This window comes from Acartia tonsa, chromosome 15, assembly GCF_053477335.1.
Source record: "Acartia tonsa isolate MP-2025a chromosome 15, ASM5347733v1, whole genome shotgun sequence".
Classification (NCBI taxonomy): Eukaryota; Metazoa; Arthropoda; class Copepoda; order Calanoida; family Acartiidae; genus Acartia; species Acartia tonsa.
The window spans coordinates 10563350-10575453 of record NC_137274.1 but is presented as its reverse complement, the minus strand read 5'-3'; the positions used below and the strand labels follow the sequence as shown (position 1 = coordinate 10575453).

Below are 12104 nucleotides of genomic sequence, written 5' to 3'. Positions count from 1 at the left end.
GAAATTGACCAAAAATTATAGAAAGGGGAAAATTAGTGTGTTGTCATTTGAGATGTACATCAATTTATCGTTCATTGTCTTATCTCTTTAGATCCCTTACAATAACTAATTTATAAAAAAATGTCTCTATGTTATTTTTTGTCAACGACGTACTTTGTTATATCATTTATAAACGAATTTTTTCAACTATGAAAAAAATAGTCAGCTTATTATCCAAAAAGTAAAAATATACATTTTATACTTTTATAACTTATTTTTACTGTTAATCTTTAAAAAATATCAATAATAAAGCAAGCTATATAAAAAGTTAGTAACTGCAAAAAGTAAAAAAATAAAATTCTGCGTTCTTTCTGAGATGGGTTTTTGAGAAAGAATGCCGCGTTTTTCCGGCATTTTTTAGACATTGATTGATTGAACGAAGACGATATCGTCTTCGTTCAATCAATCATTATTATGTAAATGCCAACAGAGTATACAACTAAAGAATTCATAATTTTCAAATTAATATTTTAGTCATTTGTATAATGTCTAATACAGCTCTAAAAAGATGCATTAATTAATATGCAGCAAAAGTAGATTTAAGATAATTTGTTTTTCTTCTATGAAAGCCCTACCAACAAAAGCGAAATAATTAAATAAATAGTTGTATACTCTGTTTATTCGACATGTCTAAAAAATGTCAAAAAAAAACGCGGCATTCTTTTTTCAAAAACCCATCTCTGGAGGCTTGTTTCAGACGTTCAAGTTCATATTTTTTTGCGCCTTAAAATGTTTTTATTTTTTCAAAAATAAAAATCTTCTATTTCCTTTTATAAAAAATATTACTCCATGTATAAATAATTTCATTTTTAATATTAGAAAGCTGCGTCATACTAAAGATTTATATTTTATGCGTCATTTCTAAATGCGCCAAGCCCCCAAAATGATACGCATTTAAAATTTGCGTTTCAACACTGGGAGATTTTTGTAGGTGAAGGCAACCAAGGATTTAAAGGGATACGACATTGGCCAAAAAAATATGTACATCCCAAATGATAATACACAAAATTACCCTTTAGCTTTGTGGATTACAATTAGTGGTTGAAACGTTTGGACACTTAACTTAATGAACCAATCTTGATCAAAATTCAATAAAAGTCCCCAAAGTTATTAAGCTAACGAATAAGAAAACTTATAATTTAGAACTTTGAGGACTAGGTGCAATGTCCCCTCCCTCCTTCCCTGGATACCAACTCTATGATATGAAATGTCCGTCTCAAACGTGTTTTGAGGAAACGTGAATTTCATTTGGAGGGTTGGGTATATGCTTTAATTTTGATGAGGGAGTATCTATAATAGTAAAGTAGAATGATGTCTGTCCGTCCGTTCCTTAAGATCTTGGTAACCACTGAACCGATCGGATTCTACTCTTCAGGGTATATATCTATTGGTCATGTGGTGGTTTTAAGCTATTTCTTAGGGGGAAGGGGGGGACAAGGGTTGGACACGCCTAACCCCCCAAAAAATTAATATCCCCCCCCCGTCCAAAAAAGAAACTTGTTTTTAGCTGTTATTTAAAAAAAATGGCAGCACCAGAAATACTAATAATAAGAGGCTCTGGCGAAGCAGCAAGTTTAATTATAACATTCAAAAATGATTAATATCTGAAGGATTAGAACCGGTTCTCAGCTATACTGAAAAACAATGTATAGCATTGTATTACAGACAATTTTCCTTGATATTAAAATAAAAAAAACATAATACTAATACCAGTTTTGTTAGCACAGGGCTATGGCCCATTGGAGTTAACACAACTGGTTTTAGTCTTATAATTTTTCAATTTAATATCTACGGAAAGCTGCTTATAATATGATGCAATAAAAAACTATTCTACAGGGGTCGAAGGGTAATCTGAAATATGCTACGTTTTTGGGACTAGGAGAATTGAAATTTAATTTGTCAGCATCTATGTATATATATCTACGCCCCTAGAGGCCTCAAGGGGCCATTATATAGAGTGGGGGGGGGGGTCATATTCTTCTAGGGAGGATTTCTATTGGGAGTGTTGTGGTATCCCCCCCCCCCCCCAACAAAAAATAGTTACAAACCTCTCCCAGACCTAAGAGAAGCTACAGTGTAAAGAAGAACCATATCGGTTCGGCCATTATAGAGATCCTTCGGTACACCCATACAGACACACAGGCCTTTAGGGGCCCTTGAGTTAGGGGTAGGGGGTTCGGGAATTATTTTTTTTTCTTTTGGGAGGGGATGTTGTCCGTTCACAAAATAGATATAAACCTTCCCAGGAGCTATGAGCTACATCGTAAAGGAGAACCTTATATGTTCTGCAGTTATAGAGATCCTTCGGTAAACACAGACAGACATACATCCGGTTTATATAAAGTTTACAAGGGGAAGAAAGGACAAAAGTATAGCTTAAAACCATTCCAAGACCTAAATAAAAAATTAGAATAGCACGTAGGCTTTCCTAAAATGGAGAACTGTATCGGTTCTGCAGTTATTAAGATCTTAAGCTTCAGACAAAATAAACCTTACTTCTGTTTCGCTATTAAGGTGCTTATCTAGTTATGGATGGGGGGAAATGTGATTTTCTCGGCTCCTGTTCTTTATATGTAGTTTTTTTTTTCTTCAAGAAGTCTTATAATGTGTCTCAAAATTAAAAAAAAAACATACACATGTACTTCCCGAAAATATATAGAAAGGCTTTGCTTCTAAGATACCAAATCACATATAATGCAGGGAGGGAGGAAACTTTAATATGTTATGTAGACATGTAAGAAAAGCTTAAGTATAAAATTTGAAGTCTCAAAGTAAAAAATTGCGGCCAAAGGAGCCTTTAAAAGAATTCTTGAGACCTGGAGGATCATACCTGAAATTGACTTGAACACCTGTATTTCATTTGAGGATGTAAAACTAGAGGATATTTTAGTATTTTGGTAATATAAAATGATTTTTTAAGTCAAAAAAAATGTATTTGCTGTGCCCGCCAGGATGGAGAAATTCAAAAAATCCAACTCTCAGTTATGTGTCATACCCATTCTTAAAAAGTCACGCAGTTTGGGCTCTTTATCTTTCACACATAGAAAATCAGACAGAAAAAACCGTTCAACGCCCCCCCCCCCCCAACCGTTAAGGGTTAATTGAATTTTTATGGATGGTTCATTTAGTTGAGTGTTCTAACGTTTCAATCACTAGTGTTAATATAGAAGGGGTTATTTTGTGTATCATCATTAGGGTTGTACAACACTTGTCTTATTCCTATGGATCTATGCATCCTTGTTCTTAATTATTTTGTTTTTTCAAGAAGTTCGGTGCCTGCAGTGCTCGGCTCACTAGCCTAAAACCTAACTAAAATAGTTGTTCGTCGTTGTCGGGGAGGGGGGGGGACTCAAATTTTCAAAATTGAAATATAAAATCTAAGAGGATAACGCCAGAAGTGTCACAAAATTAAAAGGCTAAACACATGAGGGATCTAAAGGGATAAGACAATGACCGATGAATTGACGTACAAAACTAAACACAAAATTACCCCTTCTGTAGATTACAATTAGTGATTTTGGACACTCAACTTAATGAATCAACCAATCATAATTCAATAAAAGTCCCAAAAGTTGTTAGCCATGCTGTCAAGCGAGATTCAAAAACTTTCATAAAAAAGCAAATTCCCTCCAAATTAAAAAAAATATTTTTAAAATTGTTGCGGACAGTAGAACCCCGTATTACTGTCTTAGAAATCAACTTAGTGACGTAACAAAAAATTGAGGGATGAGAGGAGAGGTGGGAAAGGAAACCCCTAAAAAAGGGATGGATAATAGAACTGGTGGGATGGAAAATAGGACTGATCGATAATTTATAATTTATAAAGAAAATTTAGGAAATAATGCTACAAAGAGTACAAAATACTATAATTTTTATACTCTTTGTAAATCTGTTTTTATCTTTCTTTATTTTTCCTTCCAAAGAAGAATTAATATAGATTTTCTATAAATAAATATCGGGTATAGTCCATTTCGTAACATGGCACCTTATGGGGCGATTCTTCGTATTTTTCACAGTAGCTTTACTCCTAACCTAACCTATAAAAAGTCATTTTAAAAATACGACAAATCGCCCTTTAGAATAAGCAATAGCAATTTAGCTTTTATATTATTGTTTTCAATGCATAGATTAATTTAAATTTTTCGAGCAAACATAGTCATTTGTATAATTTATCAAGCTTCTGTCAGCATAATATCTATGACAAATATAAATCATTATATGAGGGAAGAGGAGTGAGGGGGGAACCGCTTAGTTGGAACGTATTGTTTTAATAGCGGCGATTTACATTGAGGGAATATATACAAAAATTTAAAGCAGATCCAAATCGGTCCAGCGGTTAGCAAGTTTGAAACATATTGTATGCCTTCTTCAGCGAATATTTCTCTTTTTATGTAACCCCTTTGTATTTTCCCTAAATTTTGGGGGAAAAAATAAGGATGACAACGTCCATAAAGGCGAAGTTCTAAATCGGTACCAACGAACATAAACATTCATTAATTAAACTGAAAAATTGTAATATAAACCCTTAACGGTGTTCCCCCCCCCCCCCCCCAACCGATTAAGGTGCGGCAAGGGGCCCGACTGTAAAGGGCAAATGTATAAAAGTCGAAACAAAATTGTAGTAAATTTGTTAAAACTGCTTAAATAAAGCATATCGTTTAAGGACATAATAACATTTTTAGGAATTGATTATAGAGATGCTTCGCTTATAATATTGTATTTTGTTGTCATAGGAATCAGTATTAGCGAGTAACTGGTTAAAAATTTTAGATCATTTCTTTGATATATTTCAATGATTCAGTTTAACAAATACAAAACAAGGATGAACCTCCATAAAAGCGAAGTTCTGAAAAGGAAGGAAAACGAACAATAATACGTGTAGAGTGTCAGAACTGAATAATCAGAATATAAATGTATAAAAGTCGAATTGTACGTTTTGTTGAATGTTTAATACTTACATTTTTATGACTTGATTATAGAGATGCTACACTTATAACATTATACTATGTTGTCCTAGGAATAAGTATTTCAAAAATCAGTTCAACCGGATTATTATATCACATAAAAATTTGTTACTAAAAAGTTGAAAATAAACAAGTTCAAAATGGACGTTTATAATGAATGATTATAGAGTTGCTACTCTTTTTAAATCGTACCTAAATACTATAGGAATCATCATGCATAGTTTGAAATCGATAGGACATATTTAACATGCCTAAATTAACTTAAAAAGCTAACAGTTACGGAGGTATATACCCTAATTATAGAAAAGCTTCGCTTTAAAAAGGATAAGAAGATGAAATTATACAGTCAAACATTTTTTTATTTTTAATAAATTTTATAGTGTATTCAACATTTAACAACAAAGATGACAACATCCATAACAGCAAGACCATAAAATCTCTTAATTACTGATATTTAAATAAACATCAAAAATTAATATAAGCTTTGTTATCCGGGACCTTCGGCCCCTTGGGTCTAACAAAACTTGTTTTAATATTTTTATTTTTATTTTCTACAGAAAGCTGACTATAAAAAAATACAACATTTTATACTTTATCACAATAGAAAAAACATAACAATTATAAATATTTACATCACCTAGATTTTGACAATTAAATAAAAAATGGATAAAAAAAAGTAAAACTTAAAATAGAAGGCAAACATATCTAAAGAACACAACTTCAGATTTCTTGGAAAGACTTTTTGGTTTGTTTTTGTAAGGTACATTTTTTTGTTTTTATCATTTGGAACTTTTCTTTATTTTTTTTTTTAATGCAAAGTTAGATTTGTCTATGTTTTTTAATTAGTTCTTAATAAAAAAATAATTTTTAAAAAAGAAAATGCATTGTTTTCATACCCTGAGACAAATAGTTAAAAAGGTTTAAATGTTTTTTTACTTGCAATGTTAAAAAAGGGAGAGACGCCCACGGCTTCTGGGTGGCTTTTCTGAAAAAAATATATAATATTCAACATTTTATAATATTTACTCAATTCAATATTTTTTTGAGGATTCCCTTGAAGTGTCCAGTCAAGCAGAAACACCCCATTAGTTGGAAATTTTTTAAAAATAAAGTATGGGATAGTTTTTGGTGTGTTAGTATTTTATTCTAACTTAGGTTAGGTTAGGTTAGGTTGTATTGGGTTTAAGATAACCCCTCACAATTTAAACTATCTAAAATGTTAAAGGAGAAGTTTCTATTCTCGCTAGGCAATTTGAAAGCACCATTCTTTATTATATTGTTTGCATGATTGACATAGAAACAGAGGGTACACTTTTTAAAATTTCAGGAGTAGTCCCTTTCGTGGCAATTCCTCTATTTCAAGCCCCTGCAGGGGGCTCTAACCCTGTGGGGACAATTGCCTATCCCTGCAGGGCAATTATCTAACTTAACCTAACCTAAAACAACCTATAAAACTGATGTAAAAATATGACAAAACACCCTTTACGAGGCGTTGCCACGAAAGGGACTATAACCGAAATTTCTTTGATTAATAAGCCAGTAATTTGGAAACCTATATACGATATCTACCTTTAAAGTTATAATTTCTATTGTTCAATGTCACTGAATTTGGCATCCAAAGACCAGCAAATAGGTGCCCTTTTGATTTTGTTAATAGAAATAAACCTTACTGATATCTGTCTTAGCTTAAAATGTTGGGGGAAGATTAATTTATCGTCTATTTACATTTACTTATACACGGAAATCTTTAGGGGTAAGACAATGGAAGATAAATTGATATATGTCCCCAATGATGATACACAAAATCATTCATTCTTTAAATTAAATGATAACATAGTTATAAAACTTTGCCACTTTGGGTACCAATGTAATTTACAATACAATGTCCCATCCCTACTGTACCTGTTTCTAAATTAGATTCCAAGGTATTGTTGTTCGCCTGTATTTGTCTTTCTGATTCATGCGTACCTGAAAAGGAAAATTTTATAGTCTGTTTCATGGAAAGAGAAGCAAAGGCACAGCTATACGTCCCCAGGGGCCTCTAGGGCCACTTGAGGTGGTTTTAATTGAATTCGACCCCCCTTCTCTTTTATTTTAATTGTAAAAAGATAAGTAAATCCCCCCTAATTTTTTTTGAGGTTTGATCGCCTCCCATAAAATAGTTATAAACCTTCTAGGGACCCAGGAGATGATACATTGTAAAGGAGAACTGTTGTACAATTCAGTGGTTAAGGATCCCTCGGTACATACTCATAGCTAGATATCCTGTTTCTTTTTTATAAGGATAACATGTTAGATGCAAATACATCATAAATTGTCTTAATTATGACTTTTTTAATGTTAAAGGGGACTATCCACGAACAAGAGCAAGTGAATATACTAGGTTTATGTTTAGTATTTGGGTTATCGACTAAAAAGTTATGCTTCACCATTGTTTACATGAAAAAACTTTAAAATGTAAAGCATTTTTTGATGCAATATCATCAAATGGTTTGTTGAGTTCAAAGGACAAAATAAAATAAAAGCATCAAATGCTGTAAATTGTAAAAGTACATTAATTAAACTGTTTAAAATATTGAACTTAGAACTCATCAAATTTTATGATATTGCACTAAAAGATGCTTAACATTTAAATTTTTTTTTCTCCATATAAATGAAATATATATGAAACCTCAATTTTTAGTCGATAAACCAAATATTAAAAATTTTATGGATCAATGCTGGAAGGTGCTTAGAATCACTTGCTTTTGTTCGTGGATAGTCCCCTTTTACTTTTATTAGAATAACTGGGTATAGTCTCTTTCAGAGCAACGCTCTTTAAGGGGCGTTTCTTTGTTTTTTTCAAAGTAGCTTTTCTCCTATTTCTAGCCCCTGCGGGGGGCTCTAACCCTACGGGATAAATAGCCTAACCCTGTAGGGCAATCACCTAACTCAATTTAACCTAACCTAACCTAAAATAACTTATCAAAAGCCATTTTAAAAATACGACGAATTGCCCCTTAAGGGGCGTTGCCACGAAAGGGACTATTACTGAATAACTGGATGTTCATTTTTGTTTTTGAGATTTACTTTTAAAAATATTAAAATTATTGGTGGAAAAGTTCTGACAATGCTTTTTTTGTCCCAATAAATATTTTATAAATGTCAATTATGTTTTTATACCAAAGAATAAAAGTAAATTCACGGTCATGTGTCCGATGCTTTCCCAATGTTCCCTCCCTCTCTCCCTGATATAATATTTTACCTGGCTAGCTGCCTCTACTTCTGAATAGACGTACAAGGTGAACCAGAAAATTGGAACCGCTCGCTCAAGCTTCATTGCAGATATGAGGGTGACAACGTTGCACACTGGATGTTAGGTTAGGCCTGAAATAACAAGTAGGGTTGGGCCGGATATTTTTTTGGCCGGATACCGGATATCCGGCTGATTTCAAATGCCGGATATCTGGTATCCGGCCGGATATCCGGTCAACGCCGGTATCCGGCAAATATCTGGTTATCCGACCAAATTACCGGATATCCGGCCGGATAACCGGCCAAATTACTACATATTAAAGTATCACAAAAGGATATAGTCCCTTTCGTGGCAACGCACCTTAAGGGGTGATTTGTTGTATTTTTAAAATTGCTTTTAATGGGTTATTTTAGGTTAGGTTAGGTTATATTTGGTTAGGTGATTGCCCCGCAGGGTTAGGCAATTGGCCCCGCAAGGTTAGAGTCCCCCGCGAGGGGCTAGAAATAGGAGGAAAGCTACTTTGAAATACGAATAATCGCTCCTTAAGGGGCGTTGCCACGAAAGGGACTATACCCGCAAAAAAATTTCTTCATAAACTGGTGTTTTATATTATACTAGCGGTTGCGTCCCTTGTATCTAGGGATATTAGAAGGGACATGAAAGTGCAGAAAAATAACTAAAAACCTTAAAACGACTTTTTTTTGTAAAAAATAAACAGCCTAAAACCACCCTGGGACCTATAAGAAGCTTATATTTATATTTTTACTTAAACAAAGCATTTCATGTTATCTAATACTAAAATATCCTATAGTCGTACATCCTCATATGTAATATAGGTGTTCAAGTCCTGAAACTCCAGGTCTCCAGAAATCTTTAAACGGTTCCTGTGACTGCAAATTTTTACTTAAAGATTTCAAATTTTAAACTTAGGCTTTTTTATATATCTTCATGACATATTACAATTTCATAAAATCCGTTGCCGTTTACCTGCCAACCGTCGGTTTGTGGCTGGCAGCTGCCAAGTATTGCTGCGACCGCCAAAATTTATGTATTGAGATTTCTAATATAAAAGGGGTAGTTTCACAAAATGCATTTGAGCTTAATTTAGTGAACCGCATATTTTTTTGCTAGTTAATGGATTAAACTATATTTATATGGTATATTTTAGAAAGAATTTCAATTTTCTACCACGTAGTTTTGAAAATATCAAGACTAGAAAATCATCTTTTTAAAGTGCATATATCACAAAAAGACGATTTTCAAGTCATGATATTTTCAAAACTACGTAGTAGAAAATTTAAATTCTTTCTAATATATGCCATATAAATGTAGTTTAACCAATTAACCAGGAAAAAATATGCAGTTCACTAAATTAAGTTCAAATGCATTTCGTGAAACTACCTACCCCTTTACATAAAGATAACCATATTCAGAAAAAAAATTTCTTCTATTTAAGATTAAAAAAAGAGAGATTTTTGTTGTAAAATATAAAAGATTATATTGCCGGATATCCGGCCAGATAGTTTCAATACCCGGTATCCGGCCGGATATTGAAAATGGCCGGATATCCGGCCCAACCCTAATAACAAGGATTAGTTTTAGCGTGCGACACTTTCCATATTATGGAGAAAGACATATTAATACTTGGATATTGCACAACTTTGGGCACCCGTATAATTCTTATTCCAGTGTCCCCTCCATCACTATGTAAAATCTTTATAAAAAGTTACTTTTCCTTTAAAACCGATTATTATCCCTGAATTAAAACAACTTCTTAGCCATGATGAAAAAACGTGCATTGAATCTATACAATTTTTTACGAAAAATTTAAGAGACAAACAAAACTGGAATTGATCTTATAATTTACACTTTTCCAACCGCGGAAAGCTGTCTATAATACTATGCAATAAAAACTACTACCTTGTAGATCGAAACTCAACCTGTACTTCATCCTGCCGCAAAAAAAAAATTTACTTTGATTTATGTTTTTGTTTGTACCGAAAGATAATTATAACTATTTTGGAGGGAGGGTACCTTCACCCTCCCAAATGTAATCGCCCCCCTGGAAAAACCCATTTTAAACCTACAATAGAAAGTGTAGGGTGGACTAAAGGAACATAGCCGCCGCGCTGGTATAAAGAAAAAAAAATGAATTTCCAGTATGGCTTCGCAACTGATTGATATCCGCTGGATTAAAACCAGTTCTTAACCATACACATATTACAGACTAGTTTCTTCTAGGTGCTAACAAAACTGGTTTTAATGTTTTCATTTTCATTTTAATATCTGCTGAATATGATGCAACTTATATCAAATTAATTTCTTTTCCTGAAACCACCCGCTTGGCGTTGAGTTGTTAGAATGAAGGATACAAGTTGTTCATTCCATGGGCGACATCTGCTATAAATAATGCATTATAAAAAAATAAAAGTATCTTTCTGAAGATTGCGAAAGCGTGATACTTAAAGTTAAAGATAAATAAAATTGAAGTAAACAAGGATGACAACATTTATAAAAGCAAAGCACTGAAACGGTAGGACAAACGGACATTAACACTTGTATAGTGTCTGAACTGAATAACCAGAATATAAAAGTATAAGAGTCGAAGCAAAATTGTAAGTAAATTTCTTGAAAAACTGCTTGATACAGGATAATGTTTATGGACATACTTACCTATTTAGGACTTGGTTATAGAGTTGCTTCGCTTATAATATTGTTCTTTGTTGTCCCAGGAATCAATATACCAAAAATCAGATCAAACGGATAATTAGATCAAATCAAAATTTGTTGTTAAAAAAGTAAAAAAAATCAATATGTTTAAAACGGACATTCTTGTAATGATTATAGAGTTGCTACGCTTTCTAGATCGTACCTAACTACTACAGTAGTCATCATGCAAAGTTTGAAATCGATATGACAATTCTAACATGCCTAAATTAACGAATAAAAGCTATCTATCTCGGACGGACGGACGGAGGGACGGATGGACAGACGGACCATCCCTATTTATAGAAAAGCTTCGGTTTTAAAAACGTTGTTTTACTATATAATATATCTACAAACTACAAATACATATATCAAATAATATGAAAATACAAATATGAACAGTTAATTCTGAACTAAACCGTTTTTACACATTTAAATTTTAATTTGCTTGTAGATATTAAGACAAAAATTGTTTTAAAATTTGACATTGTACCTTTAAAATTATATTTTATACAATAATCCAAACTGTATATAATTCACAAATATCTTCTCATTAATTGTGTACAGACTGATACTGAGACCAAAACACTGTCTGTCGAAATACACACAGATGCGCGGGCACTAACCAATTGACCCTCGGCTAGCATACATTTACTACCTCCCCCTTTTTTGGAACGTCTCTACTTTCTCACCAAATAATATTAAACTTACCATACCATGAAGAGTGAATTGTTTAATTCTTCCTTCCTTTTTAACTCCGCCATTTTTTCATTGTATAAAGACTTTCTTCCCATTTTTTACTGAAATGCAAACTATTTTTTTTTTGGAAATATAAGAATGATTCCTCCTAACTTCTACATATAGTTAGGAAGCTACATGGTAAAATTTCCCTACTGACGTAAACATTGACTTGCGAGTATATTAAAAAATATTGGAGAATAGTGTGTGCAAAAATATAATATTGTACTTTGTTGTCCCAGGAATCAGTATAGCAAAACTCAAATCGATCTGATAATTAAATCATATAAAAATATGTTGTTAAAAAGTGGAAAAATCAACATGTTAAAAATGGACGTACGGACATTTTGGTAACGATTATAGAGTTGCTACACTTTCTAAATTGTACCTAACTTATACAGGGACCACCATGCAAAATTTGA

At 32.8% G+C, this 12104-nt stretch overlaps 1 long non-coding RNA gene across 2 annotated transcripts; it reads right to left on the bottom strand.

Moving 5' to 3' along the window:
* Nucleotides 1–5344: 5344 nt before the first annotated feature.
* On the bottom strand, nucleotides 5345–11761 carry LOC145307681 (uncharacterized). 2 transcript variants are annotated; one of them, XR_013875567.1, is made up of 6 exons: nucleotides 11656–11761; nucleotides 10570–10638; nucleotides 10159–10193; nucleotides 8248–8369; nucleotides 6906–6971; nucleotides 5345–5988 (listed from the first exon to the last, which is right to left on the bottom strand). It is a non-coding gene; the product is annotated as an uncharacterized LOC145307681 (long non-coding RNA). The 2 variants fall into 2 exon arrangements; XR_013875568.1 differs by having other exon boundaries at nucleotides 8282–8369.
* Between the last annotated feature and the right edge of the window lie 343 nt (nucleotides 11762–12104).